Source organism: Oncorhynchus keta, chromosome 19 (assembly GCF_023373465.1).
Source record: "Oncorhynchus keta strain PuntledgeMale-10-30-2019 chromosome 19, Oket_V2, whole genome shotgun sequence".
NCBI lineage: Eukaryota > Metazoa > Chordata > Actinopteri > Salmoniformes > Salmonidae > Oncorhynchus > Oncorhynchus keta.
The window spans coordinates 48,678,005-48,704,591 of NC_068439.1; the positions used below are offsets into that span (position 1 = coordinate 48,678,005).

At 42.0% G+C, this 26,587-nt stretch overlaps 1 protein-coding gene across 3 annotated transcripts in view; it reads right to left on the reverse strand.

Moving 5' to 3' along the window:
* Positions 1 to 26,587, reverse strand: part of LOC118398396 (kelch-like protein 29) — a 355,602-nt gene that overhangs the window by 215,352 nt on the left and 113,663 nt on the right. The window lies entirely within an intron of this gene.

Consider the following 26,587-nt stretch of genomic DNA (forward strand, 5'->3'; position numbering starts at 1 on the left):
TCTCCCATTGTAGTTCACAAATATGACATTCACAATCTCATTGTTCCATCATGTTATGTTGTTGTAGCCTGTCCTTTGCCGCGAAAAACGTCTTTACAATATCTAGATGGAATCATAGTCAAGCCTTTTTACTGACCAATTTAATGAACACTGAGCGTCTCTGTTCGAAAGTAAAGTGCAAGAGCTTCGTGCTCCCATGGTCACCAAATGACAATGCTTATTTTCTGACATACAAAAGCTCTGGGTTTGAAATATATATATTTTTTTAAACAAACATTTCTTTACTGCCGTTTTATCCTGAGTAGCGCTCACAGGGCTTTGAAATTGTCCATCTCTTGTCAAGTGTGAATTTTCTTGTTGACGAGCCATGTGAACTCCACCACAGCGCGCGGGCCATAGTAGTCGCATGCTAGATTTGATCACAATCAAGAACGCATTCTTGTAAAAATCAAAAAAGAATTTCGGGAAATTTTCTTTGAATTTTACACTCACTCCGGCAATATGGTGTCAAAACCCCTATTCAGTGTGTCGGCTCAGCTAGTAATTCCTTCATCATGAGTGGCTAAGTGACCTGCCAGCAGCGCCCACTATCCTTCATTTGAACAATACTTTAGAATTTCTATTACTACAGTCTTAACCCCTAGTTACTGGCCCTTTTTAGCCTTAACAAATGCCATGCAAAGACATTTTTCAATCACATTATTTTCTGATGACGACTGAAATGCAGACGAAGCAGCCAGGCAGCCCAATGTGTGAGGTCTGGAGCTTGGTGGAGTCACGTCGATCAAATTCACACTTCACTGGAAGGTTAGGCAATAGATCTGTGGACTTCACATTTAAAAACACCATCACACTTGCAAAGAGAAATATAGATAAATAAAGAAGTCGGCAATAAACCGTGCACCTAAAAAATAACACATGCGGGTGTGTGAATACTAATTGTGTTCCGGGTCGTGTTTGACAATATTTATTGCCCGCCCTCCCCTCCTCGCTCTCTCTCTCTCTCTCTCTCTCTCTCTCTCTCACACATACACTCCCCATCATCACTATGTCTCCTCATGATGAAATGGTTCCCATTTCACTCGGACCTTGGAAGTGTTCTCTTTAGGCTCTCTGTCCAGACAACAAAACCTCGTAAAGAGACAGGCGAGATGGGGGAACAGTGGATAATGTCCCCACAAATCAAAATGTTCTCTCTATAAAAGCTAAAGTACGTAAAACATGGCACAACACAAATAAAATAAAAATGTAAAACACACACAACCGGCCTGCATTGTGTTGATGGATTATACACATAGCCTGGTAGTAGTGGTCACCCAGTAATATACTTCTTGAGTAAAAGTCTAAAAGTATCTGGTTTTAAATGTACTTAAGTACAGTGGTGGAAAAAGTACTCAATTGTCATATTTGAGTAAAAGTACAAAGGTAAAGTAAATACTATACATAATTCCTTATATTAAGAAAACCAGATGGCACGTTTTGAATTTGATTTAAAATCAGCCAGGGGTACACTCCAACACTCAGACATAATTTACAAACACAGAATGTGTGTTTAGTGAGTCCGCCAGATCAGAGGCAGTAAGGGGAAACAAGTTATATTCATAGGTGCGTGAATTGGACCATATTGCTGTCCTACCCGAGCATTTGAAATGTAACGAGTACTTTTTGGTGTCAGGGAAGATGTATGGAGTAAAAAGTACATTATTATCTTTAGAAACGTAGTGGAGTAAAAGTTGTCAAAAATACAAGTAGTAAAGTACAGATACCCCCAAAAACGACATACGTAGTACTTGAAAGTATTTTTTACTTAAGTACTTTACACCACTGCAGTCAGGTCCAAAATGATTGGCAACCTCAATAAAGATGAGCAAAAAATACTATAAAATAAATAATACAAGTACTGTGCTATTCACATCCCTAGACTTTTTCCAAATGTTGTTTTGTGACAGCCTGAATTTAAAATAGACTAAATTAAGATGTGGGGTCACTGATGTACACACAATACCCCATAATGTCAAAGTGGAAGTATGTTTTTACAAATGTTTACAAATTAACTAAAAATGAAAAGCTGAAATGTCTTCAGTCAAGAAGTATTCAACCCTTTTGTTATGGCAAAACTAAATAAGTTCAGGAGTAGAAATGTGCTTAAACAAGTCACATAAGTTGCATGGACTCACTCTGTGTGTAATAATAGTGTTTAACATGATTTCTGAATGACTACCTCATCTCTGTACCCTATACATTAAATGATCAATAAGGTCCGTCAGTCGAGCTGTGAATTTCAAACACAGATTCAACCACAAAGACCAGGGAGGTTACCAATGCCTCACAAAGAGCATCTACTGTATTGGTAGTTGGGGGGAAAAAAGCAGACATTGAATATCCGTTTGAGCATGGTGACGTTATTAATTACACTTTGGATGGTGTAACAATACACACAATCACTACAAAGATACAGGTGTCCTTCCAACCTCAGTTGCCGGAGAGGAAGGAAACCGTTCAAGGGTTTCACCATGGTGACTTTTAAAAAGTAGGAAGGATGAGGATGGATCAACATTGTAGTTACTCCACAATACTAACCTAAAAGACAGAGTGAAAAGAAGGAAGCCTGTACAGAAAATAATATTCCAAAACACGCATAACCTGAAACACAAGGCCAAATAGTCACTGGAGTTGCTGACCAAGATGACATTGAAAGTTCCTGTGTGGCCTAGTTACAGTTTTGACTTAAATACCAAGACTGATCAACAACCAAATTGACAGAGCTTAAAGAATTTTTAAAGAATAATGTGCAAATATTGAACAATGCAGGTGTGCAAAGCTCTTAGAGACTTACCCAGAAAGACTTACAGATGTAATTGCTGCCAAAGGTGATTCTAACATGTATTGACTCAGGCGATTGAATGCGTATACATAAAAATATAAACACAACATGTAAAGTGTTGGTCCCATTTTTCCTGAGCTGAAATAAAATTGAAAGGAACTCGCATTTTAGAGTGACCTTTATTGTCCCAAGCACAAGGGTGCACCTGTGTAATGATCATGCTGTTTAATCAGCTTTTTGATATGTCACACCTGTCAGGGGGATGGATTATCTTGGCAAAGCAGACATGCTCACTAACAGGGATGTAAAGAACTGTATGCACAACATTTGAGAGGAATAAGCTATTCGTGTGTATGGGACATTTCGGTGGTCTTTTATTTCAGCTCATGAAACCAACACTTTACATGTTGAGTTTATATTTTTGTTCAGTAGAACTCTTTTGTCTTGTCCATTCACTCTCTGAATGGCAACACACACACACACACACAATCCATGTCTCAATTATCTCAAGGCTTAAAAATCCTTCTTTAACCCGTCTCCTCCCCTTCATCTACACCGGTGACATCAATAAGAGATCATAGCTTTCACCTGGATTCACCTGGTCAGTCTGTGTCATGGAAAGAGCAGGTGTTCCTAATGTTTTGTTCCCTCAGTGTATATCAAACTGAAACATGAAAATAAAGGGTCCCATTATTATTAGTATACAGTACGTTAACGTGCAACACTTATTTCTGGAGTGTATACAGCGATTTAGGCTGTGGGGTGCTGGGCTGAGCTGGGCCGTATGGCGGTCGGTTCGTGGTGCTATTGTAGTGCTCATAATGAGAAACATCTAGCGCTCACTCATTTGTTAGCCAGAGTTAAGGTCAAACTGTAAAGCGCAGGATGATTGAGCCACCCTCAACGTCCCCATTAGAATTTACATTTAAACATATATTATTTATTTATGTGCGTATTATTCAGGCGGGCTGAGATATTCCCCTGAGCACAATGTACAGGTAGAGCAGACCCACAGTGGAAAGAGAGACAGAGTGAGAGGGAAAATAACAAAAATAGGTGGAAAGGGATAGAGAAAGAACAAAAATAACTGTTGTCTAAACTCACAGGAAATGTCCAACACCTTGTGCCATGAAAACTTTATTTCCCATCACCATGAATAGGTAGGAGCTCCAACTCTACATAACCTTCTGTAATAGTAGCTCTACATTGAAACACTACATTCACCATAATCCCATTCCAGAGGGCAGTAGCACATATGGGAATTTAAACAAATTAACAGCCCAATTATTTGCAACCCGCTGTAAATCAAATAACACGAGAAAGTCTAATACCAACAAAGCGTAACATAAGTGTCCAATCTATTCCATCCATCATGGGGATTATAAGCCAGTCCCCCATTACCATGAATCTATGGTTACCCACATACCACATACAGCTAACCATGCAGGTGTTTCCTTAACACGGTTTTAATTATGTCATTGTAATAAACACCAATATCACATCCATCATTCCACAGCCCTAACACTGGTTAATGTCAGAACAGCTGCTGTTCTACTGCTCTGTTGCAACATGTTCTGTATGCCATGTTCCACACATTCCATGTACTGTGTGTCAAATGTTCTGTTCCACATGGGAGAGCACTGGTTCAAGCTGATCAAACACAGCACCCAGTCCACTGGGGGGGTCCTAGACTTCCTGACGGGCCAACGCCAGGGGGTGAAGGTAGGCAACAATACTTCTGCCACTATGATACTCAACACGTGGGGCCCATAGAGGTGCATGCTCAGCCCCTTCCTGTACTCCCTGTTCACCCAATCATCAAGTTTGCTGACAACACAATGTTAGGCCTGATTACCAACAACGACGAGTCAGCCTAAAGAAAGGAGGTGGTGCCAGGAAAATAACCTTTCCCTCAACATCAAAACTAAGGAGCTGATCGTGGACTACAGGAGACAGCAGAGAGAGCACGCCCCCATCCACATCGATATATGGTCAAAAGCTTCAAGTTCCTGTGTGTGCACATCACTGAAGAACTGATATGGTCCCCTCACACCGACAGCGTGGTGAAGGAGGTGCAACAGTGCCTTTTCAACCTCAGGAGGCTGAAGAAATTTGGCTTGGTCTCGAAGACCCTTACAAACATCTACATATGCACCATCGAGAGCATTCTGTCGGGCTGTATCACCACCTGGAACGGCAACTGCACCGCCTGCAACCGCAGGGCTCTCCAGAGGGTGGCGCGATCAGCTCAATGCATGATCGGGGGAACACTGCCTGCCTGCACTCCACATCTACAGCATCTGGTGTCACAGGAAGATTGCATTTGGATTACCGTTGAAGTGCTATTTGGGTTAATTGGATTCGTTCCGACATTTCAAGATACATTAAAAAACTAACAATTAAAAAAATGTAATTGACATTTCACTGCATCGTTAGGAGCTAGTAACATACTGTAAGCATTTCGCTGCACCTGCTACAACATCTGCTAAACTGTTCATCTATACTGCTAATCTGCTAAACAACCAATACACTTCGATTTGATAGCAGATCAACAAAATCTTCCGGTTTTACCAATTTGATTACAGATTCTGATGTTTATCCACGTTTCTCCAAACGTAAAATGTCAAACTTTAGGGTTAAGGTATTGAATAGGGTTAAAACATTGCGTTTAGGCATTCATTCTGAATGGTGAAGTTAACGGTTAAGGTTTGGGATAGGGTTAAAACAACAACAACAACAATATAACGAGTGTCCACCACTGGGATTGAACATGCGACCTTCGGATCCAGAGTAATAGCATAACATCCATCCACCACTGGGATTGAACATGCGACCTTCGGATCCAGAGTAATAGCATAACATCCATCCACCACTGGGATTGAACATGCGACCTTCGGATCCAGAGTAATAGCATAACATCCATCCACCACTGGGATTGAACATGCGACCTTCGGATCCAGAGTAATAGCATAACATCCATCCACCACTGCTGTCCACAACACCTTAGCAAAACCCAAGCCTACTTGATAGTAATACCACAGTTTTGTGGGCAGTTTTGAAAGCATTTCTCGACGTCCTCAGGACATGGACAGGTGTCCAATTTTGAAGTCAAACTTGAGCGATTTCAGATACCAGCTCAGGGGGAGAAAAGAGCACACAGGCAATTGGATATCGATTCTGTCACCTGGAATTTTCACAAAGAAACTTCTCTGAAGCTTTGGGTGACGCCGGTTTTGTGCGCTCGCTCGGAAACGCGGCCAAGTCCACTGAAAATGTTTCAAAGGAACGCGAGGCCTTGGTGGTTATATACTATGAAAGAGAGTGCAGGCTTTTTCCACTCACCCTCCCCCCTTTCCAGGAAAATGAAAGGGTCAGTTGTTTTTGGTCTTGTTGCCAGGAGTCACCCTAAAACATCCACAGTGACTCAGGCTCTATAATTGCTTGTTTAGTTGGCATAATCATTCACACAAATCTAGCTGGGGAAACATAAAAGCCAACAGCAAAACAAATTAGCTCAATTGTTGTGTAAAACAGATGCTCCGAGAACCCATAGGGCGCCATGTCAAAAGTATGAGACGTTTTGAAACATGGGGTAGACACAACGATGATCAATCGTAGCAGTGCTAACTTCAGACTATTCAGCCTAGGCAAATCTGAGTTCTGTGAAATGGTATCTAAATGCTATTTTCTAGCAACGTGACTGATGTTTTTAAATCTATGTATTCACCATCAGATTTTGGTCAGACTTAAAGGGATAGTTCACCCAAATGACAAAATGACATATTGGTTTCCTTAACCTGTTTGACATCAATCCATACTTTGGTTTAGTTTCCCCTGGTACCGTTTCCACCATGCTATCGTTTGGGACTGACATTAGCATGTTTCGCGCAACATGTCCAAATCATCCGAAAGTATCTCAAATAGACTGTGAAGCTTAGCAAGTCACTTATAGATGTTTTGAACATGTGCGAAAAATTCTAATATCAATCTCATGACTTGAATGGGATTTGTACCACAAAGGCAAAAACATTAGCATGTGGAAACAGTGCCAGGGAAACTAAACCAAAGCATGGATTTCCTTCATACGCTGCTTACAGGGTAATGAAACCAACGTGTAATTTTGTAATTTGGGTGAACAATGCCTTTAAAGAAAAGGAGAGGCTCTGAATGTCAACCCTTTCCACACATACCTTTCTAAATGCCACCGTTCTCTAGTCTGCCCCCATGGAATAGGCTAGACAAAGAGGGAGCTAGCGGAGGAGGGTGGAAGGGGGTGACAAAGAGGGCAAGAGAGAGGGAGAAAGAGAGAGATGGAGGTGGAGAGGGGTGACAGATAAGAGAGCAGAGAGCTTTCCCAGCCTGAGAAACCAAATTACATGCAGTCAGCTGGACTGAGCTTGGCGCCGCGGGAGTTCATTTTACACTTGAAGGGGGATAGCAGGGCTAAATGTGGGGCCTTGAAGGGCCCGAGAGCTGAGCCGCTCATTTGCTGATGCGCTCAATTACATAGATGAATGAATGGCAGTCGAGATAGACGGATGGTTGAGAGGAACAGAGTGTGGTTACAGTGGTTATACCGAGATCGAACCGACTGCAGAGTAGAACTGGCTTCCAATAATTACAAGAGAATCAATCAAATGTGTCTTACATAGTGCTTTTGACAGAAACTTGAGAACATTTTATTCTCATTTCAGAAGATATGACAGAGTGAGAATAACTTGCTCTCCTTTCCCTACTTAATAATTATGGAGTAACAGGATAAGTGCCCCTAACCACTGGTTCAGTATCCAATATTTCTTGATCCTCCTAATAGTTACAGCTAGGATTCGGGCAAGAGTAATCTGATCCTAGATATGTGGCTAACTTAGTATATAACGGTTAAGGCAGCGTTTCCCAAACTCGGTCCTCAGGACCCAAGGTGTGCACGTTTTGGTTAGTGACCTAACACTACAAAGCTGATTCAAATTATCAAAGCTTGATGATTAGTTGATTTGACTCAGCGGTGTAGTGCTAGGGCAAAAAAAGGGAAACCCTGGGTTAACGTTATGATTAGGGGAAGAAATCAGATTCTGGATCTGTGGTTAAAGGGCAAGTGTCTTTGGTTTCACAAAGACAGAATAGACTGCTGAGTTAAGCTGAGCTCTGTCACCAACAACTAGAGATAGATACGCTAGACCAGAAAGAATAAAGAACAAAAGGAACAATGACTTTGACAAACCCTTTTTCAAAGTCCCATTAAGATAACATATTTTTCAAGACAGCCATAAGGCATTCAATAGGCCTATGCTCTTGAACCGGATTTACAATACCAGCCAAAAGTTTGGACTCACCTACTCATTCAAGGGTTTTTCTTTATTTTTACTATTTTCTACATTGTAGAATAATAGTGAAGACATCAAAACTATGAAATAACACATATGGAATCATGTAGTAACCAAAAAAAGTGTTAAACAAATTAACATTTTATATTTGAGATTCTTCAAAGTAGCCTCCCTTTACCTTGATGACAGCTTTTCACATTCTCTAAACCAGCTTCATGGAGGTAGTCACCTGGAATGCCTTTCAATTAACTTCTTCGATATAGGGGGCGCTCTTTTAATTTTTGGATGAAAAACGTTCCTGTTTTAAACAAGATATTGTGTCACGAAAAGATGCTAGACTATGCATATAATTGACAGCTTTGGAAAGAAAACACTCTGACGTTTCCAAAACTGCAAAGATATTGCCTGTGAGTGCCACAGAACTGATGTTACAGAAAGAACCCAGATAAAAATACAATCAGGAAGTGCCGCATTTTTTGAAACCGCCTCATGGCAATGACTCCTTATATGGCTGTGGAGGAGCTAGGAGTCAGCTTACCTTTTCCACGTTTTCCCCAAGGTGTCTGCAGCATTGTGACGTATTTGTAGGCATATCATTGGAAGATTGACCCTAAGAGACTACATTTACCAGGTGGTCGCTTGGTGTCCTCCGTTGCAATTATTGCATAATCTCCAGCTGCAGAACTTTTCCGTTTGCTACTGAGGAGAAACCCAACTGCCACGAAGGATTTACCATCGAATAGATATGTGAAAAACACCTTGAGGATGATTCTAAACAACGTTTGCCGTGTTTCTGTCGATATTATGGAGTTAATTTGGAAAAAAGTTTGCCGTTGTAGTGAATGAATTAGTTTTTTTTTCTTAGCCAAAAGTGATGAACAAAACGGAGCGATTTCTCCTACACAAATTATCTTTTTGGAAAAAATTAACATTTCTTCAAAGGTAAATGATTTTATTTGAATGCTTTTCTTGTTTTTGTGAAAATGTTGCCTGCTGAATGCAAGGCTTAATGCTATGCTAGGCTATCAATACTCTTACACCAAAATCTGAGATGACAGTGTTGAAAATCTGAGATGACAGTGTTGTTAACAAAAGGCTAAGCTTGTGTTTGAATATATTTATTTCATTTCATTTGCGATTTTCATGAATAGGAAACGTTGCGTTATGGTAATGCGCTTGAGGCTATGATTATACTCCCGGATACGGGATTGCTCATCGCTAGAGGGTAACAGTTGTGTCTTGTTAAAAGTTAATTTTGTGGAATTTCTTTCCTTCTTAATGCATTTGAGCCAATCAGTTGTGTTGTGACAAGGTAAGGGTGGTATACAGAAGATAGCCCTATTTGGTAAAAGACCAAGTCCATATTATGGCAAAAACAGCTCTAATAAGCAAAGAGAAATGACAGTCCATCACTACTTTAAGACATAAAGGTCAGTCAATCCGGAAAATTTCAAGAACTTTAAAAGAATCTTAAAGTGCAATCGCAAAAACCATCAAGCGCTATGATGAAACTGGCTCTCATGAGGACCGCCATAGGAAAGGAAGACCCAGTTACCTCTGCTGCAGAGGATAAGTTCATCAAATCAAATCAAATGTATTTATATAGCCCTTCGTACATCAGCTGATATCTCAAAGTGCTGTACAGAAAGCCAGCCTAAAACCCAGCAAGCAATGCAGGTGTAGAAGCACGGTGGCTAGGAAAAACTCCCTAGAAAAGGTCAAAACCTAGGAAGAAACCTAGAGAGGAACCAGGCTATTGTTAAATACAAATGGACCAACCACAAATGCTGTTTTATTTTTCACTTTCCATATGTGATATATTCTTTGTATAGTCAAAGTTGTATCGTCAAAAGTTCCTTTTTTTCTTTGTATAGTCAAAGTTGCCGGGTGGAGATTATAACAGAACATGGCCAAGCTGTTCATTACAGTTACCAGCCTCAGATTGCAGCTCAAATAAAGACTTCAGAGTTCAAGTAACAAACACATCAACTGTTCAGAGGAGACTGCGTGAATCAGGCCTTCATGGTCAAATTGCTGCAAAGAAACCACTACTAAAGGAAACCAATAATAAGAAGAGTCTTGCTTGGGCCAAGAAACACGAGCAATGGACACTAGGCCGGTGGAAATCTGTACTTTGGACTGATGAATCCAAATTTGACACAGAGTAGGTAAACGAATGGTTTCCGCATGTGTGGTTCCCACCATGAAGCATGGAGGAGGAGGTGCTTTGCTGGTAACACTGTCAGTGATTTATTTAGAATTTAAGGCACACACAGCATTCTGCAGTGATACGCCATCCCATCTGGTTTGCTGCATCAGATGACCTAGTCTCCACAATCATCCGACCTAAACCCAATTGAGATGGTTTGGGATGAGTTGGACACACAGAGTGAAGGAAAAGCAGCCAGAAAGTGCTCAGCATATGTGGGAACTGCTTCAAGATTGTTGGAAAAGCATTCCTCATGAAGATGGTTGAGAGAATGCCAAGAGTGTGAAAAGCTGTCATCAAGGCAAAGGGTGGCTACTTTGAAGAATCTCAAATATAAAATGTTGATTTGTTTAACACTTCTTTCACTACATGATTACATATGTGTTATTTCATAGTAATGTCTTCACTATTACTCTAAAATGGAGAAAATAGTAAAAATTAAGAAAAACCCTTGAATGAGTAGGTGAGTCCAAACTTTTGACTGGTACGGTATGTAATCACCCACACAAGCCACATGTTGTAGTTCCTGCTTCATCAATGGTGTGTGATGGCAGAAGCCACTGATCTACAAAGGGCAGCGGGTCAAGTTGAGGGGTCAAAGGGTCATATTTAGACTAGAGGCTCTCACTTCTGACCCTGACCCCTGAACCTATGATGGTGAGGAAGTGGTGAGGGGATGGCAAGGCTGTATAGTATTGACAAGGTCTAGGTCTCCAATTACACAATATTCCGAATAGTCCTAGCAGCCTATATGGGCTTCTATCAAAAGTAGTTCACTACATAGGGAATAGGGTGTGTGTGTGTGTGTGTATGTATGATCTGGTTAAAAGTAGAGCACTGACGTATACAGGAAAGACCAGGACACCTTCATTTTCAATGTTTGAGAATTGCCGTAACAATTTGTCGATACTTATTTGAGATTTGAGCCCAATGTGTTTGTTCCCAGTCTGAGGAAACGACTAGAGGAACTCAAGTGATGTCGTCTGTGATCCCCCAGTGAGAGAGCGTCCTACATCCCGGCTGTCTTTCCGCCGTCACAGCTTCGCCCACCCCCGCGCTATCTCATATTACATCTCTGCCACTCAGCACCAACAGATCAGCAATCCAATTTCACACACGCCGCACACACACATAAACAGGGATGCTATGAAGATGACACAGAAACAAGGATCCACACTATGATAAAAAAATGTTTGAAGTGTAGAGGAGGGAAAGAAAGTAGAGGAGAGATAGAAACAGAGAGATAGGGGAACAGGGGCATAAGAGAAGTGGTTTCTATCATTGCATTACAGTAAAGGAAAGGACTGTCAGCTGTACCCTTATAGTGACAGAGGGGAGTAAACACACACAGCTATGTCTTACTATACTTGTGAGGACTTTTTTTTAAAGAACCAACAATTGATTCCCATTCAAAATCCTATTTTCCCTAACCCCTAACCCTATTTCCTAACCTTAACCACTAAGCCTAAAATATATATTTTTTTACAAGTGAAGACTGGCAAAATGTCCTCACTTCTAGAATTTTTTGTTGGTTTACTATTCCTGTGAGGACTGACAAGTGTAGTAAAACGTGTACACACACACACACACACACACACACACACACACACACACACACACACAGGACCTCTCAAGTCCTTCTTTAAACACAATCTACAGGCCATGTGATTGAAATGCAAAAGAGAGAAAAACAAAAGAGAATTCAAGCAAGAGAGACAGAGAGAAAGCGAGCGAGCAAAAGAGACAACACTTGTCTGATGCTGACTTTGCATTGTAAATACCCCTTTTGTTTATCCAGTGACATCATATTATCATCTGTGTTGGTCTCCATTCAGCCAGAGCCCACAGCAACAAAGGTCCTTCTATTGTACAGGGAGAGCCCATGTACAATATTGAATTACAACATTTTGTCTGCCCTTTCAATACCAGACAGAAAACGCATTGCGCCTTTCAGTGCCACAGACTAAAAAATGGCCAGTAATTGTGATCATCGAAAACATGCTCTGTTATTTCTCATAATAGAGATTTCAATGTGATATCATATGACTGGTTATTAGAGCCGGCCACTAAACCTCCCCTCCCCGTCTTTCTCCTCTCCCTTTTCTTCTCTCATCGTCTGCCCTCCTTTCGCCTTCTCTCCTGGTCTGCCATCTTCATCTCCCCCTCTTTCCTCTCCTTTCCCTGCCAATACCATAACACAGCCCTTAGCAAAGGCTACAGAAGCCAGACCAACCACACCACCAGAACCCTGACTGGGTTTTATTTGAGGAGAAAATCGTTTCCTGTTATAGAAAGAGAACATAGAGGTTTCTCTGCTTCTGTTTTCGGAACGGATTAAAATCAAACTGTTTACTGCAGGAATCTAAACATAGACAGCGGAGAGGAGGACTTGGCTGGGGCGGATGGAGCAGAGTAGACAGGCGGCTAGACGCAGACAGGGGAGAGATGGAAAGACAGAGACAGAAAAGGCAGACAAACAAACATTTGTCTTTGGTACAGAAGGGCAGCTAGGATAAGACCATATTTACAGACTGGAATACAGTAACATCGTGCATCAAGGGAGAGGGATTTGGATTTGGTTGAACAAAGGCCATGGAGACCTCTATCATGAGGAGATTGACTTGAGAGAACAAGATGGCAGATGTCTTCATCGTGACCTTAACCTAGCACTGTTTTCAATCAAAGCATTTCCTCCCCTTTTTCAGAACCTGTTTCCATTTTGCAAGGTCAGCAAGTTGGATTAAACCCACATCAAATAAATGCCCAAAATCAATCGGTAATTGTCATGATTTGAGTAGAATCATTTATTTATTGTACTGTAACTTCTTCTAATCAAACATTATTCAATCTTTACTTATGTAGTTTTCATCTGACAGTGGGCAGCACTGTGTGTCCGAGGTGTGATCTTTAAGTAGTAGTAGCACGTTTTAATGGTTTCTCGCAGTCAGACTGAATTGTACACCAATTTATAATCAAAAATAATTATCAAATAGTACAATTCAAAGTTCGGGGTCACTTAGAAATGTCCTTGTTTTTGAAAGAAAAGCACATTTGTGCCATTAAAATAACATCATTGATGGAAACTGCATATTTTTTATGGAATATCTACATAGGCATACAGAGGCCCATTATCAACAACATCACTCCTGTGTTCCAATGGCACATTGTGTTAGCTAATCCAAGTGTATCCTTTTAAAAGGCGAATTGATCATTAGAAAACCTTTTTGCAATTATGTTAGCACAGCTGAAAACGGTTGTGCTGATTAAAGAAGCAATACAACTGGCCTTCTTTAAACCAGTTGAGTATCTGGAGCATCAGCATTGGTGGGTTCGATTACAGGCTCAAAATGTCTAGAAACAAATAACTTTCTTCTGAAACTCGTCAGTCTATTCTTGTTCTGAGAAATTAAGGCTATTCCATGCAAGAAATTGCCAAGAAACTGAAGATCTCGTACAACGATGTGTATTACTCCCTTCACAGAACAGCGCAAACTGTCTCTAACCAGAATAGAAAGAGGAGTGAGAGGCCCCGGGGCACAACTGAGCAAGAAGACAAGTACATTAGAGTGTCTAGTTTGAGAAACAGACACGTCACAAGTCCTCAACCGGCAGGTTCATTACATAGTCCCCGCAAAACACCAGTCTCAACCAGTCAACAGTGAAGAGGCGATATCTCAGACTGGCCAATAAAAAGAAAAGATTAAGTGACCCCAATCTTTTGAACGGTAGTGTATATATGAAACAACAATACTAGAACGACAAGGTTAAGGTGGCAGCTTTAGAAAATACATCTTTAGAGTTCTTAGGGAGACATTTCTAAGGCCCCCGGGCTACATGGTGTGTGCAATGATCAGCATAGCAAAGTATGGAATGGGAGAGTTCTGATACAGGCCTGTGCGTGTCATGGGAGTGTTCAGTTTGTGGCTGTTTCAGGTTACTAATTGCTAATAAGGAACCATGTTCCATACAGATCTAGTCATCATGGACGGTCTGGTTTGAATGGAGAATCTTAATGCTGTCCACATGCTGCAGCAAATGGAGGGCTCCACATTTTAACACCCTGGGGCTATCGACCAGAGTAAACACGGCGATCACTGGTCCTCCTCAACACTCAACTCTTTCCATGTGTCATCCTAACCAACATCTCGATTCAATCAACTAAAGAACCTGGCGATCCCAGAGCTCTTATTGTCCTGCTCTGGATGCCTGGGAGAGGATATCAGAGGATAAGACATGCATTTATGTGTGTTTCTGAAAGATTACGGCGGCTCTACTGTATGGCAAATTGAGAGGAAATATTTGGGGAAATGTTATAGTCAGGCTAATCCTCGTCATATTCATAAGCAAGTTACCCCCAAGAACCAAAAAAAGGTACATAACCGGCAGGAGAAAATATGGTTTACGATAACCAACAACTCAAATTCATTGACACGTCAGACGTAATTCTATAAGTTTTAATGCCATACAATAGTGGTCTAACGTGCAGATAAAAATAATTGCTCCAAAAAGCTAGTTCTTATATGAAGGATAGATTGAAGATAAAAAAAAAGGTTTAATATGAGTGTGTTACCAAGCTATTTCTCTGGGGACTGGAATCGAGATCCCGGAGTATTCTGTACTCTGAAGGTTGTCTTCATTCAGACTGACACGCATTGATCAGCCGGACAGCATAAAGAGAGAGAAGTGTTCTGCTTCGCTCCACAACAGTGGGAGATCCATCGGCCTATCATGCAATTCATGGATAATGCATGTCCCACAAACAAAGCTTTGGTGAGGAGCTTCTCCACGTCTATGGATTTTGCAATCGTTCGTGTAGACATTGAAATGTAAAACTGCGAGAGAAAAGTGAGGTAGAGGTAAGAAAGACTGAGGGGAAACACAGGGGGAGCCAAGACTCTGACTGTCAAAATTACTTTTAGGTTTAACGTAATCAACATATGAATAGTAAATTAAGCTTCAAGGCTCCGCCGTTAAAACGGGGGGAATAGGATTCCTCTCCGACCATTAATATTTATGGAATAAGAGGCTGTAAATTTCCTCCAGAAATGGCCATGCTGTGCCCTGTGAAGTACATTACTATCAATTCAATTCAAGATAATTTACTGGTATGAAAAGGGTGAGAACTTCAATTGCCAAAGCAAACTGTGACCGTAATAGAACCTTTAATAAGATAGCATCAACAGCAACACGAATACGAAGACTATAGCCTATTCACACTCTGTACATTTAACGGCTTCGTCAAATACAGACGTCCACGATGCATCATGCTTTCAACATGCGTCCATTCAGCTAGTTTGTGTTTACCGCTACAGTATACTTCAGGACAGGAAAGCTTTGCTCCAGATAAGAAATGAATCCACCATAAATATTTCCAAATGTCAATATAAGCATATGTGAATACAACACTTTACCATTTGGTTTCTAGCCAGGTGGATATCACATTCAGCCATAATGAGACAGGTTTCCCTAATAGAACCACAAATATCTTCAATTTAAAAAATAATATCCGTTTTTAAACCAAGGACAAATAAAACACATTTGTTTGTCCAGGTCAAGAGAAATAGTAGTGTCTTCCACAACGATAAAATCAACAGTGAATCAGAATAAGACACACTAATTACTATTCAGCCATTCAACCCAACAAAAAAAATCAGTGTGATATTAAAGATATAAGTTATCAAAGCTGCATGTGAGAGAGGCAAGAGCTGTATAATAATATTTATGCAAGTCATGAATCAATATATCTTCCTCAGTTGAATGGCTGTTCAGCTCGTGGCAGTTTCCATAAGGAAGCTGGTTTCTATTTAACCACCTCATGGTGAGCCTGTGTGCTTTAGAAATGAAAAGCTTCATCTTATCTGTGCTAGATCTTCCATCATTTGAAGGAACTATTGTAGTGGATTTCCTTTTTTTTTTTATCTGAGCCTAATTCAGAAGCTCGTCTCACCCGCCATTCCTCTCTCTCTCTCTCTTTTTCTTTTTCCTTTCTGTTCAGTTTCCCTGGTGGGAGTCTCTTTAAACTTTAATCATCTCACTTTCAGTACATTTCACTGCAACCTAGCAGCAAGGTTATCACATTATTCAAAAAAATGTTTAAATCTCTCTTTGCTCTCGCCGCATCCTCAATAAAGATGCTGTGATTTCATCATTCATATCTTCTTATTGGCCGGATCTATTCTGTGTTTTTCCTACATCGGTATTGAGACACAGGCAGGGTTTATATTATAAAATACACCTGCCAGCCACAGTCAAGGATATGTCTGTGCAAGGAGATGCTAGAGAATAGAAGGAACCCTGATGTGTTCAACTCAAAGGTGATACAGAGTACTGTTTTCAATTTACTTTCAGCTACTAGTACCGTATTGAAAAGGGAGTGGCTCTTGATCCATGACCACATTTTTTCTTCTGAGGCTCCCTATCCGCGAGTCCGCAAATTCTCTCAGTATCTCCTGGACTGGGTTAACTGAATAGTTAAATAACAAAAATAAGAAAGTTGCAATGTCACTAAGCAAAAACAAACAAACAAAACAACAATTGCCAGTACAAATGTAAAATATATATATATATATATATATATATATATATTATATACATACATACGTGTGCTTTTTCCACACTACACCACGAGAAGCAACAGGTCATATTGTCATTATTAGCTAACTAGCTCATTAGTGACACTCGCTAGTAAATTAGTAAGCTAAAGGTATCTAGATGGCTAGCGAGCAGGCCTAAGTAGACTATTTAATCTCCCTAGCCAACAAGTTTCATCCGTCTCAGGTACTGGACTATGAGTTTGCTGGGGGTTACTTAGCTTGATAGCCAACATAATTCACAAGCTAAAAATCACTAACAACGCAACTAGCTAGCTAATGACAATGACAGTTGTTGCTAGTTGTGGGGTACTGCAAACTGCAAAACCACGCAAGTCAATTACATATTTTGACATTTGTACTGGCTGTTTTGTTCTTGTGCTTTTCAAACAATAGTTTCTTCCAGGGAGGTAGCCCATGTTAGGCCTACTACTGTGGACATCTTAACATGGCCACAGAGTAATTACGGTAGAGAATGAATGGGTTATTGTGAACTTTCTCTCCTTGTTGACGAGCGGTGTCAGAGAGAGGCAGTAGCCTCCTGCTGTGTTGTAGATAGCATGTTGCATCACAACCAGGAGGGGGGGTCTGCTGCTCACAGCACTGAAGTACCCAACCTGCCCTGCCGCCAATCAATGATATACAAGGGGAGTTAGCACTTCTCTGCCACTGTGTGAGGAGGACAAACATTTTCATGTGTACAAGGTATGGCATTCTATTCATGTTGCTTTTACTGGTTAGTCTATATTAAATATCACCTTTATATAAACCAGGATGTTCCGTTAAGGTATAAAATATATATATATATTTTTAAAGGTGACCTGCCAATACTGCAAGACTATATAAAGTTCCTTCAGAAAGTATTCACACCACTTGACTTTTTACACGTTTTGCGGTGTTACAGCCTGAATTTAAAATGGGTTGGTGGTAAGGGTAGGTAACAACACATCCGCCACGCTGATCCTCAGCATGGGGGCCCCTCAGCGGTGCGTGCTCAGTCACCCATGACTGCATGGCCAAGCACGACTCCAACACCATCATTAAGTTTGCTGATGACACAACAGTGGTAGGCCTGATCACGGACAACGATGAGACAGCCTACAGGGAGGAGATCAGAGACCTGGCAGTGTGGTGCCAGGATAACAACCTCTCCCTCAATGTGATCAAGACAAAGGAGATGACTGTGGACTACAGGGAGGACCGAGCATGCCCCCATTCTCATCAACGGGCTGTAATGGAGCAGGATGAGAGCTTCAAGTTCCTTAGTTTGTTGTTGATGTGGACCCCATCATGGTCTAAACTAGAGGTCGACCGATTATGATTTTCCAATGGCGATACCGATTATTGGAGGACCAACAAAGCCAATACTGATTAATCGGACGATTTTTGTTATTTGTAACAATGACATTTACAACCATTTTTATATATATATATATATATATATATATATGCCATTTAAATGCCATTTTTAAACCTTTATTTAACCAGGCAAGTCAGTTAAGAACAAATTCTTATTTTCAATGACGGCCTAGGAACACTGGGTTAACTGCCTGTTCAGGGGCAGAACGACAGATTTGTACCTTGTCAGCTCGGGGATTTGAACTTGCAACCTTCCGGTTACTAGCCGAACCCTCTAACCACTAGGCTACCCTGCCGAACACTTATTTTAACTTTATATAATACATCAATAAAATCAATTTAGCCTCAAATAAATAATGAAACATGTTCAATTTGGTTTAAATAAAGCAAAAACAAAGTGTTGGAGAAGAAAGTAAAAGTGCAATTTGTGCCATGTAAGAAAGCTAACGTTTAAGTTCCTTGCTCAGAAAATGAGAACATATGAAAGCTGGTGGTTCCTTTTAACATGAGTCTTCAATATTCCCAGGTAAGAAGTTTTAGGTTGTAGTTATTATAGATAAGAGGACTATTTCTCTCTATACCATTTTTATTTCATATACCTTTGACTAGTGAATGTTCTTATAGGCACTTTAGTATTGCCAGTGTAACAGTATAGCTTCCGTCCATCTCCTCGCCCCTACCTGGGCTCGAACCAGTAACACAACGACAACAGCCACCCTCGAAGCAGCGTTACCCATGCAGAGCAAGGGGAAAAACTACTAGAAATGGAAATGGAACAGGACGCTAGTAGAAATGGAACACGAAGCTAGTAGAGATGGAACAGGCCGCTAGTAGAAATGGAACAGGCCGCTAGTAGAAATGGAACACGAAGCTAGTAGAAATGGAACACGAAGCTAGTAGAAATGGAACAGGAAGCTAGTAGAAATGGAACAGGAAGCTAGTAGAAATGGAACAGGAAGCTAGTAGAAATGGAACAGGAAGCTAGTAGAAATGGAACAGGAAGCTAGTAGAAATGGAACAGGAAGCTAGTAGAAATGGAACAGGAAGCTAGTAGAAATGGAACAGGAAGCTAGTAGAAATGGAACACGAAGCTAGTAGAAATGGAACAGGGAGCTAGTAGAAATGGAACAGGGAGCTAGTAGAAATGGAACAGGAAGCTAGTAGAAATGGAACAGGAAGCTAGTAGAAATGGAACAGAAAGCTAGTAGAAATGGAACACGAAGCTAGTAGAAATGGAACAGGAAGCTAGTAGAAATGGAACAGAAAGCTAGTAGAAATGGAACAGAAAGCTAGTAGAAATGGAACAGAAAGCTAGTAGAAATGGAACAGAAAGCTAGTAGAAATGGAACACAAAGCTACTACAAATGGAACAGGAAGCTAGTAGAAATGGAACAGGAAACTAGTAGAAATGGAACAGAAAGCTAGTAGAAATGGAACAGAAAGCTAGTAGAAATGGAACAGAAAGCCTGTAGGAATGAAACAGAAAACCAGTATGAATAGAACTTAAGAACCAGTAGAAATGCAATAGAAACATTTTTTTTTTTTTTATTATAAAAGAAAACCCTTTGCAATGGAACAGAAAACCAGTCAAATGTAGGTTTTATATTGTGATGCTGAAGAGGTTAAACATATTAATCAGGGAACAGGGATTAGCCTGTGAAACTAGGGCATTAGAGCTCTAGATCCTGAAATACACAGCATGTATCAATCGGTTATCCAACCAACCATGGGAAAGAGATTTCTCTGGAATATACATTTTAGCATTGACAAATTAAAACGATCCATCCAAACTGGCTTTAAAACTGATGCCACCCTCAAACACAAACACCAAATATCATTCTGAAAATAAAAACATCCAACATGGCTTTAAACCTGATAACACCTCAAACTCCAAATATCATTCTGAAAATAGAAACATCCAAGAACATTCTATAGAAAATGTGTACATAATGTTACCTCTAGCTAAAGGCCAATACCTCTTCTACACAGCAGGTTCAACTGTCCATCTTTCCTGTTGTGGGTAATTAGGCCTACTTCATGAATCTATGAAAGTGAATGGCCTGTGTTAGTCAGTCCCTGACCCAAATAAACCCTGATTGCCGCGCTGCTTTCGCTTTGACTAAAACCAAAATGACCCCAGCGAAAGCCATTACATGCTATTCATCACCTGAAAACAGAAATAGTGTTGTGGTGTCAACGGCCAAGGATACATCTGTATAAACAGATCCCGGCGCCGGAAACAAAGTGAAAATACATACAAATGAATTGAGAAAAAAAACACTTGGATAAATAAGGTAGCTCATTTAGAAGTCCTCTCCTACCCTAAGTGTAGTGAGGTGTTCCACGTGGCTAGCTGTACATCACGATGGACATCGTGGCCAGATGGTACTCTTACAGTCTCGGTACACGGCACTTCATCACGCCTTGCTAACGCACAGACAGACGTGCAAACCAGGGAAGCAGACACGTGTGTTTATGTCATAGCTAGCTAAAGATGATATACACGCAAACACCAAATACACACATGCAGGCACTCATACTGTCGAAATATGCACAAAAATACAAACTCACGCATACTGTACACGCACACACACAATGGCAAAGCTCACAGGCCCACACAAACCCAATCCACGGGCCCGTGTACACACACCCAGCCCATACCCACGAGCTGGGCAATGTCAACCTTTGTCCTATCGGGATTATGTACCCATAAAACATTGTGATATACGATGGTATAGGCCCCTAATGGCCAACCATACCTACATCACGAAATTGAATGCTACAACTGGATGAATCATGATGAAAGATAATACTGTTGAAAGCCTGGACAGAGGATAAGTGCAGGCAAATCTTTCCTTATATTCCTTTCTGGAGGAGGAGCTTCAGCATGGAACACGTTTGTGTGTGTGTCCCTCCCACATGATGGAGCCGTGACAGTCTGATGAGGAACTGTCTTACCGTAATGAGTTGGGTTATAAAGCATGAGCTGGATAGAAGCAGTCTACAGTCTTCAGAACTGAATAATAATTGCTTTATTTGCATCAGTAAATAAATAATATTGTAACGACCCTGGGTTTATAAGCGCGGAAATCGACCCTGCAGCGCGAACATGCTTTTGCAGCACAGTCGATAGCGCGCCGGACCTCGGGCTTGAAGGTCGAGGGTTCGAGACCTGCTCCCTGCTGTTTCATTGCAATATTATCTGTTTCATAAAGCTGTGATTGAGAATAGCCTATGAACTTTCATTATTTTTTTCTTCTTCTTTTTGTCAACTTCAAGACAACACCTTCTTAGGCCTGAACATAACTAACTTGTCTTAAAGCTTTTATGATAAGACTAGTAGGAGGATAGGTTATTGGCCCTTTGGTTTTCCTGGCCCACATGGATCATTTCTTTCTTAATAAGCTTAAACTACTTCTTTTTTTTTTAGGCTATTGCAACCTGGTCTCAGAGCATTTCGTATTATTCTGTACGTTTATCTGGGATTCTCCATTTAGTACTGTATGATATGTTTAGTTTGATATGGCTACATAAAGGCAAAAAACAAAGAGGATGGTTGGTCGTAGTGGATGGCTGTGCGTATAATGCGAACCTTTAGCAACCCAAGGTTGAGAGTTCAAATCTCATCATGGACAACTTTACATTGTCCCCCTAATTTACAAACTTCCAAATACTTTTTAGCTACTTTACAACTACTTAGCATGTTAGCTAACCCTTAACTAGTCACCTAGCCCTAACCCTTTTAGCTAATCCTTCCCCAAACCTTGACCCTAACCTTAACCATAACACCTAGCTAAGATGAGCGAGCTAGCTGGAATTCATGACATAACATACATTCTGTAAATTCATAACATATTGTACATTTGGCAAATTTGTAACATATTTTACGTTTTGAAAATTCGTTACATATGTCACAAATTACAATTCATATTATATCTACATAATAATTGTTGGACATCAAAAATGAATACATACCATATTAAACGTATCATACTAAATGGAGTGTTTGGATTTACGTAAAGAATAATACGAAAAGAGTAGATTGGCTATTGATATTGTTTGTTATCTCTCATTATTAGTCCCCTGGCTACCTTGTGTTTTTAAGCTATTCAAACAACCTTTTGAGATTGAACTCTGTTACATTCATTGTTTGAACGGGAGAAATCCTTGTATAAAAATGATGAAAGCGTAGCCTATGAACCAAAGTCATATTCATAGCCTATCGAATGGTGAGAGACGGGACTATAGGCTACTTTTTTTTTCTTAACCGCTAGACACAAGATAGTTAAGGAATGTCCGTAGTAAAAAATAAAATTGCTTAGTCCAGGGATCATCAACGAGATGCAGCCGCGGGCCGATTTTTTCTTGAGAAGACGGTTGGGGGGCCTGAACATAAATACAAATAATTTGTAGATGGCAGATACAGTATAATGTTTGACTAAAACATAACAATTTCACGATCACGTTTCTCTCTATTATGCGTGAGAACATTTGGGAACAGATTTTGTTAATTAAAATCACTTGGAGCTGATTTCCTGGTGTTTTTAGTGTATTATGTCCAACAATAATACATTTTTTTAAATCGTTTTTTTTTGCTCAGAAAACTTGTCTAAGATCCATGCATCAGAGAGAACGAGAACATTTTCGGACTGGACATTTTGTGCTGCTTTGGTGGAATTCTCCACTCTGTCTGGCCTACATTCCTCTCCTGTGTTCTGTATAGAACATATTTATTGAAATAGGCTATAGAAACTAGGAATAGGCAAACTACTCAGAATGTCACTTGTGTGCTGCCCTGCTATGTGCTGCGAGACGCCGTTCTTTACTGTGCGGTGACAGTCAAGTTCAAATATGCTAACCCATTGTCTGTCACATCACAATGTCGTCACCATCGCCGATGTCGGTCAATCGTCGTTATCGCCCAACCTTAACACACACACACTGAGAACAGCTGAGAGATATCCTCACAGCATACATCAATACAGCCTGTCAGGTCTTAAAGGGATACTTTGGGCAATGAAGCCCCTTTTATCTACTTCTCCAGAGCATGCACGCTGTTCCCATAGGCCTCCAGTCATGGCGCTAACGCTAGTTAGCAACTTCCTTCAAATGGCACGCAGAGACATAAAAAACAGTATCCACGAGTTCATCGGACTCTGGGGAGGTAGATAAATGGCTTAATTGGCAACATCCCAAAGTATCCCTTTAAGTGAGCAACAGGCTAGCGCCAGGACAGAGAGCCAACAGCATCCCTCTGCCTGACAAACACATGCACATACAAACTGCTGGACAGATACACTGAGACTCAGAGCAGAGCTGCTTTGATGGCAGGTGACAATGAGAGAGAGGTGGCTCGAAGGCCTGTGGATGTCCAGTGTGTGTTTCTGTGTTCCATTAGGCCATTATTAAACATCAGCTTACGCCTCTAGGTGTTTCCTGTTTAGAGACATGCTCCGGATGGCGACGAGTAAGTATTCTTTTTTAAACCTCCCGCTTTGGGCCGAATGTGTCAATGTGTAGTTCATACATGCATAATCAATGAGCAGAATTACTGTTTTACTCCAAAAGCCACAAAATCCCTAGTTTGAAAGCAACTGTTTACTAGAAGCTGTGCAGCGCCATTTTCCCTACATTTCTACCACGTGGGAAAGCCGCCTAGCAATTAAAGTTCCAGCCCCTCGCCATGAGTGACCACTAGCAAGATACACACACACAGCAGAGAGAGAGAGCGTGAGAGAGAGCGCAGTTACGTGGTGCACGTATCTGCACATATGCAACATAGTATGCAATTTTCGGGGATCACAAATGTATACAAATGTACAGGAGAATCTATTTAATGATGCTATTCTATATGCTGCTAGAAAAGGTTACAACGAAGTGTCGAAGACAACACACAGGAGAGAGTTAAACCCCTGACTAAACACGAGCAGACAGGCCAGCATCTGGTGGAGGTTCGCTCCCTAACACACACACCCTCCTCCCACACACACACTGATTATCAACCGTCCATGTATCTGACACACATGTCAGACCAGCCGAGCTACTGAAGCTATATGCATGGCAGCCATATTGAGTGGTCCTAATCACATTGGCAGCCATTGACTGATGACAATAGCCATGGTGGGAGACGGTGGCTGCTGAGAGTTCTGTTCCGGATACATGTCATTATTCAGCAGACAAAAAGAGGCCACTTGGCTGCCGGAGGAGATTTAACATTTCTGTGGTCAGAGAGTTCTCTCAACCATCTAATGATGCTCACTTAGCAGCAGCATTACTGCAGTCTTGTTTACCACTACTGCCTGGCAGAGGAGACAGAGAGAGACAGACAGTGAGAGAGAGCGAGACAGTGAGAGAGAGAGACGGCGAGAGAGCGAGAGAGAGAGAGATACGGCGAGAGAGCGAGAGAGAGAGAGACGGCGAGAGAGCGCGAGAGAGAGACGGCGAGAGAGCGCGAGAGAGAGACGGCGAGAGAGCGAGAGAGAGAGACGGCGAGAGAGCGAGAGAGAGAGACGGCGAGAGAGCGAGAGAGAGACGGCGAGAGAGAGAGAGACGGCGAGAGAGCGAGAGAGAGGGCGAGAGAGCGAAAGAGAGAGAGACGGCGAGAGAGCGAGAGAGAGAGAGAGACGAGCGAGAGCGAGAGAGAGAGAGAAAGCGAGAGAGCGAGAGAGAGAGAGACGGCGAAGAGCGAGAGAGAGAGAGACGGCGAGAGAGCGAGAGAGAGAGAGAGACGGCGAGAGAGCGAGAGAGCGAGAGAGAGAGAGACGGCGAGAGAGCGAGAGAGAGAGACGAGAGAGCGAGAGAGAGAGAGACGGCGAGAGCGAGAGAGAGAGAGACGGCGAAGAGCGAGAGAGAGAGACGGCGAGAGAGCGAGAGAGAGAGAGACGGCGAGAGAGCGAGAGAGAGAGACGGCGAGAGAGAGAGAGACGGCGAGAGAGACGGCGAGAGAGAGAGAGAGAGAGAGAGAGAGACGAGAGAGAGAGAGAGAGAGAGAGACAAGAGAGAGAGAGAGAGAGAGAGAGAGAGAGAGAGAGAGAGAGAGAGAGAGAGAAACGAGAGAGAGAGAGAGAGAGAGAGAGAAACGGCGAGAGAGAGAGAGAGAGAGAGAAACGGCGAGAGAGAGAGAAACTGCGAGAGAGAGAGAGAAACTGCGAGAGAGAGAGAGAACTGCGAGAGAGAGAGAGAAACTGCGAGAGAGAGAGAGAAACTGCGAGAGAGAGAGAGAAACTGCGAGAGAGAGAGAGAAACTGCGAGAGAGAGAGAGAAACTGCGAGAGAGAGAGAGAAACTGCGAGAGAGAGAGAGAAACTGCGAGAGAGAGAGAGAAACTGCGAGAGAGAGAGAGAAACTGCGAGAGAGAGAGAGAGAAACTGCGAGAGAGAGAGAGAAACTGCGAGAGAGAGAGAGAAACTGCGAGAGAGAGAGAGAAACTGCGAGAGAGAGAAACTGCGAGAGAGAAACTGCGAGAGAGAAACTGCGAGAGAGAAACTGCGAGAGAGAAACGGCGAGAGAGAAACGGCGAGAGAGAAACGGCGAGAGAGAAACGGCGAGAGAGAGACGGCGAGAGAGACGACGCGAGAGAGACGGCGAGAGAGACGGCGAGAGAGACGGCGAGAGAGACGGCGAGAGAGACGGCGAGAGAGACGGCGAGAGAGACGGGGAGAGAGACGGCGAGAGAGACGCGAGAGAGACGGCGAGAGAGACGGCGAGAGAGACGGCGAGAGAGACGGCGAGAGAGACGGCGAGAGAGACGGCGAGAGAGACGGCGAGAGAGACGGCGAGAGAGACGGCGAGAGAGACGGCGAGAGAGACGGCGAGAGAGACGGCGAGAGAGACGGCGAGAGAGACGGCGAGAGAGACGGCGAGAGAGACGGCGAGAGAGACTGCGAGAGAGACGGCGAGAGAGACAGAGCGAGAGAGACAGAGCGAGAGAGCGAATGCGATAATGTGGGGGGAAAGAAAGAGAAAGAGAAAACAAAGCCCATGTAATGGTAAAGGAGTGATGTGGGGGTGAGAGAGGCTGGAGAGAAGCTCAGGCCCTGTAGAGTTAAATGAAAGTAAAGTGATGTGATATTGCAGAAAAAAGTAAGAGAAAGATGAATGGTGGTCGAACTAGCAGAGCCAGGAGAAGGGAGGAGGCTTGGTTTTCTAACTTCATTTGGTGAAGCTGCCTCTCTCAGAGTATCTAGGTAACTCCTTGGGCTACAGGAGAGAAGAGAAAACTCACAGTGAACTCACTGCATAAAAGTAAACGTAAGAGGTCAAATCTCAAAGTGGTACTAGGGCGT